Raw genomic sequence first — 6,379 nt, forward strand, 5'->3', positions numbered from 1 at the left:
ATTAATTTATTTGAAATAATAATAATTTGATAAAATATAATTTTATTTTAGTTTGAAGTAATGTAATCACTTTTGATAGCTTAGAAATGTTTAAAAGTAATTTAAACTATATTTAAACCTTTTACTTTGATAAAATAGATTTCTGATAAAAGTCGTAATATTGGGATTTTCCCATTTCTTACGGTCGTTGGGTAAACGAGTTTGGATATTGGGCATATGAGTACTTAATCTTTTAGTAAAAGCGTGTTTAAGAACTTTAATATTCTCGGAAATCGCGTTCGGCGAATATTTCTAATTACCGTCGAAGCAAACCCAAAACGTAAACAATTGACCAATCTCCCCATGCCATATGGACCGGCCATCCCCCCTCCATTTGTCTCCTCTTTCAATTTCCATTTCCTCCATTCTCAATCTATCTCCTCCTTCTCTCAAACACCAAAAACCTACCAAAAATCCTCCTTACAAACCCTAAATCCTTCATAATTCCTCCATTTCTCCACCAAATTTCATAAAAATTATATGCTTGGAATCCTCTTTTCATTCCTCATCTCCTAGTAAGCTTTATTTTCATTTCCCCCAATTTTTATTTTAAGGCTCATCTTTTAGGGTTTCGAATTTAAGCTTAATAATTGTGTTTTTGTTGTTCTTATAGGTGAAGAATTTGAAGATGAGTTAGGTGACTCATATGTGGTTGAAGATGGAGAGTAATTTTGGGTTTTAGAAGCTTTCTCAAGTTATTACTTGTCTCTTTGCAAGCTTAAGGTAACTATTCCGAGTTACTCGACGATTTAATGTCACATAGATGTTGTGTTTGTTGTTTGTTAAGTGTTTAGGTGATTGAGAATGTGTTAGTTTCGTTTTTCACATGACTTGTGTTGTTAAAGTTTAATAATTTGTGGTTATTTCATATACTTGAGTATTGAAACGAAATGGGTATTGTTGATTGTTGCTTGAGACGGTATTAAATTGAGCTTGAAACGGATTTTGGTAGGAAAAAGGGAAAAGGGCGGATAAACCGCCCAAAACAGCTAACAAAGGGGCGCGGCAGACCCGGCAGGCCCGGTGGGTCCGGCCCGGATTTTAACCCGTCACTTTGGGTCGGGTCTTGGGTCTATTGTTTGATGTTTTGGGCCTATGGTTCATATTTTGAAGTATGTTGGTATTTTGGCATGTAGAAAATTGTTTAAGCTAATATTTCCGTTGAATTAGTTATTTTATAAGTTGGCATATTTTCTCTATGTCAATAGTTTTCACATGATAGAAGTTAAAAATGGCAAGAGTATGACATTGTGGTAAATTCCGTGATGTGGGCCAAAATGGGCCAAGACTCTGAGCTGGGCCAATTTGACCAAATGAGTTTGGTGAAGCTAGGTTTAAACCGGTCAGCCTCGATTTGACCGATGACCCGTCGCGGGACTAGGGTCGAGGATTTGTCTTTGAGTATGATTGTCTTTTCATATGTTGGTTGTTGGATGAATTGGTTGCCTTATACTTGAGTCTTCTTGCCTTGTTGCCATTTTAGCTTGTCCTCGTGAATTATGAGATTAATGGTTCGCTGAGTTTTGGATTACTAATGAGATTTTGAATATTGTTGGATTGTCAGCTGAATTTACATATTTGTAGTCTTTCACAAGGAAGGATGTTATCCTAGAGCCCTTGATTTGAGTATAAGTATTTATGATGCCAGTTTGGACTCTTTGCCCCTCTTATGGTTAAGTGGGTGTCCTACTTGTCTTGTGTGGTGTTGGTATCTTAGACCATCGTCATAGATAGGCCCTTATAGTCTTTGACGAGTGTATGTTCACCGCTTAATAGCCTTTGTGTCTTAGCTTGTGGGTCTATATCCAAGTTAGGGTATGACTTCCTGACGTACTCTTAGAAGTATGTAGTCAGCTTAAGTACTAGCCAACCCTTTGGTGGACTCCTTAGGGGTACTCATGTGTTGTTATCATGGGTCTTGGATGCGGTAGTTTTCCGCATGTCGCTAGGTCTGCGCAGGTTTAGGACCAAGGTGTTTACCTTACCTCGTGGTATAGACTCGAGTTACAGAGTGACTATTGATTGTACTAGGAACTTATGCCCGTCTCTAGATATATTGTCCTTTCTTGTTTGATGATTCTATGAATCTTATAAGGTGAGATGCAAGCCGGCTATGGTTGATAGAGTTTGGATTCCTAGATGTTATGTGATTCGCATGATATTGTAGTATGAGTCGGTCTAGTATTCACATGCTAGGACTATGTGTTGTTATATTGTTGTTCACATGATAAGCACGATTGTCTAGCATCTATATGCTAAGGCTATGTGTTATTCATATTCATATTCTTATGTTTACATGTTATATTAATTATGACATTTCGTGGCTGGGAGAACTCGGAGTTACTCCCACCGATCGTGGCTTTCGTATTTGTATAAAATGCGATCGACAGGTATGGTGATGCTTATATGGGGTTCATGGACGAGCTAGCGAGCAAAGTAACCTTAGGACTTACTTAGATTTGGTTTTATTTGTAGAGACTCTTATACGAGTTTTTATGTCACATACATTTTAGGGACATATGTCTCCCTCTTTACATTTGGCTGTATAACTTTGCTATTCGCGACTTTAGCGATGGTTATGTTATGAAACTTTTATTTAGACCTTGTATGTTTTGACACCTTTCAATTTGGATATCTTTATAACAGGTTCAGGTTTTAAAAATTACAGGTTTTTCCCCAAATGAACCTATTACAAACATATCCATGCAGTTTTATTCTAGAATTACGTGTTTACTTTTCCGCAATGGACTAGGGTGTCACAGTGGTATCAGAGCAACCCTGGGACAGTGTGGTGATCGGAGGCAGTTGTTATACGCTTCTGGAGGCTGTGGTTATACGCTCCATTGTGATCACACACCTAGCGAGGGAGGATTCTGGGTTAGCGGTTATGCTCCCAGGCGCAACGAGGACGTTGCGTTCTTCAAGTGGGGGTGACTGTAACACCCCACGGTAATTGAAGAGGTCCAGTGATAGGCTTAAATGACTAGTGCTTAAAGGGATTGGAAGTACTACTCATATCAACAAAGTGCACTTTCTTTTATGGTCATCCATGCGAAAGAACTCCAAAGTTAAACGTGCTTGACTGGGAGTAGTCTTAGGATGGGTGACCTCCTGGGAAGGTTTCCGGGATGCGCATGAGTGAGGACAAAATGCGCTATAAAGGACCCGTGTTGATCTGTGGGCCATGTACACAGCCTGGTGAGCTATCATAAGTAACCGCTCCCGACCCGGTTTGGGCCGGGGTGTTACACCAGGGATTCGCTCGACTTGGCCACGGGACGCCCGGATTGTGGCTTGGGACGCCCGTCCTGAGCTCAGGTTGCCCGGATCCTTGATCAGCTTTCCTTCTTCTTCTTTTGACTGCCTAAGGATCCGTGGGGATCATTGGGAGATCGTGGGGGTCTTCATCATTGCCCATTCTACTTGATTTATTCACTTAGGCCTTTTGTAATGGTCTCCTCTTTGATGCTTGGTCATTAGATGCACTCCATTTACCTCCACTTTGCTCCATAAATGCAAGGTTAGCAATCCTCTCGTACCAAGGACACAAAACCTCAAAGAATATGCAAAGTAGGGAACTAAAGATAAGAAACGACCCTAATAAGCACTAGAAAGCATAGGAACGAGGCTAGTTCGGGGAATAAATGTGCACAAATATGAGTCACATCAAATATCCCAAAATCGAACCTTTGCTCTTTCCGATTAAAGAGGTGACTAAACTATGACCCTTATTAATACTATTAGCCGATGTGAGACAATTAGCGGGCCTCACTCTGCACCTTTAACTCACAACAAGACACCTATGAGGTAAGATGCCTTCTTGCAAGGCAAGGTGGGGCTTGCCAAAATGACGATACATCCAAGCATTAAGCACACAAAATAAGTAATGGATGCATCTACAAAAGAATAGCCACTTTCCTCATCTAAGTGGCGAAAATCATCTAAAGGGGAAGTAATCTAAGGGTACACATTCCATTGTAGATATCATTTCTCCAAGCTACTAAGTCTAAAAGGATACTAACAAATCACCTCCAAGTTGTGTCAAACTAGGGTACTTTTATCCTCAATCGCTAAATGCTTTTGTCAAGTGTAAGCTCCTTATGGTGTTAGAAACACTGTAGGATCGCGGAATTCTCCCTCTTTCCTAGACAAGAAGAAGGGTTGTCCCCTCTCCACCATGCAACAAAGAAAGGATCATCAATGGATAAAAGGGATCGATATTCTTTGAGTTTCACAATGGTAGTTTGCTTTTGATTTGTTTTTCCCCCCAATCTCTTGTGGCATTTGTCTTTTGAGAACTTTTCTTTGCCATTTTTTATGTTTGGCAATTTGATACTTGGCAATTCTTTGCATTTTTTTTTTTGAACATTTTCAAAGTAACCCCATTTTGTAGCAATAGTTCTTTTATTGAAGCATAGGAGTCTATTTTTGCTCCTCTTTTCATTGATGCAATTTTTGCAAACTTTTTTACTTTCACTTTGGTACTTGAACTCAAATTAAAGATTATTGTGCCCATTCCCTTTTTGTTGGCAAAACATGATGATAGTAATGAAATAACGGTTGCATGGCATCAAGGGTCACCTTGAAATAAACGTTAGCCAAAGAGTCATCACACCACAAGGTACCCTTGACTAGGCCTTAGTCAATGGGTCAAAAGATACTAGTATAACACATCCTATTGCACTCTTCCCTTCGAATAGCCACAGCTCATCATGACCCAAAACATGCCCATTAGACCCCAATTACGAAGGTCGCAGAACATAAATCAAAGTCACTCTAAAACTGTGCCATCTTAGTCGAACAGTCTTTAGTCAAAGAATCGACTCATAAGAATACCATAGTAGCTCTTGCCACGACCAGGCTATAAAAATTTCCAGAACTCTATAACCGATCATTAGCCCGACAGAGTGTCCCTCACAGTCTGTCTATGTGATCGACTAGTCATCTCTCATGACTCTATGTCACTTGAACTTGCAATCAATCGCGTCACACTCTAGTTACTTTGAGATGTCACCTCATATAAGCAACCAGGGGCGAATACTATGTTAATCCAGTTCACTTTAATGGGGTTCAATATTGTCTCAATAACCCATTTGGATGTAACAAAGTACAATATGAGTCAATGATAACTCAAACAATAAATGTGATTATCACACACAAGTCGTCAATACCATATTACTACTCAATGTCTTATAATCTTAAGTGTACTTATGCACTTGCCAAATGCAATAAAAGTTCAGTTGTGAACATACCATGTGTCCAAGTGTTCAAACTTTGTAAATTGCGATTTCCTTCAAATTCATGTTATCCCTTATAGCATGAATTTTAATAAGTACATGTCTAGACTTCATACTAGACTTAGGTTCTTTATCTTGAAAGAAGCTCTTTACTGTTATCATATAACTTGTGATGTAGGTTTTGGTGGACAACACTACTTGTAGTTTTAAAGTACACCACCTAATCACAACGTACTTAGGTTCATTTCGTAGAATCTTGCAATGGATGACAATAAAACACTCTTTTTAGTCATTTACTTCTTAGGTCAATAACATCAGCCTAGGATTTTCATAAATCCTAACGAGTTCATAAACTTGAGTTTGTGGAACCTCTTAACATACAACTAAGTATCCTTCCAAACTCCAGAACAGACCATTAGTTCTCCTTGAGAATTCATGACGGTTCCTTGAGGCTTACCAACTCATATGGGTTAACTTGTTATCGACTTATCATGCTCCAAGCATTTAATTCATCTAGGACATGTGCATAATGGCATTACATGATTATACCAATGGCGGAAACATGGGTTATCGAATTCATGTAGACAACAGTTCTTAGGTTCAGTAAACAACCATGACTCTATCATGGTAATTCTATATTCATCGACATGAATAACGTACTTAACTGATTGATTTCTTTAAGATGAAGAATCATTATCAACATAAGATACTTATCTAAGTGCCAATCCAACATTCCATATTTTAATAGATTCACATGATGTCCAATATCATCCAGAATTGAAAACCTAAATACTTCTTTATAAAAGACAATATATGCTCGTCATTCCCAATGAGTAATATGTTATGCAATTCATGAAGGATGATTGCTCCCACTAAACTTCATGTCTAAGCATGACTGCCACCGACTACCACTCAATTCCACATGTTTCGTTTTTGACATCTCATTCGAAACATTACATGAATTGGAATGATCATTGCTCTTCTAAGTTTTAGTTAAAACCATATATGTCATTCACATATCCCTTTCAAAATGCCCATTTGGAAAGTGGTTTTAATAACTTGTTTATTCATTTTCATAATGAGGTATGGCAATGTATTTGAAT

The sequence above is a fragment of the Silene latifolia genome, chromosome X (assembly GCF_048544455.1).
Source record: "Silene latifolia isolate original U9 population chromosome X, ASM4854445v1, whole genome shotgun sequence".
In the NCBI taxonomy this organism is placed as follows: Eukaryota; Viridiplantae; Streptophyta; class Magnoliopsida; order Caryophyllales; family Caryophyllaceae; genus Silene; species Silene latifolia.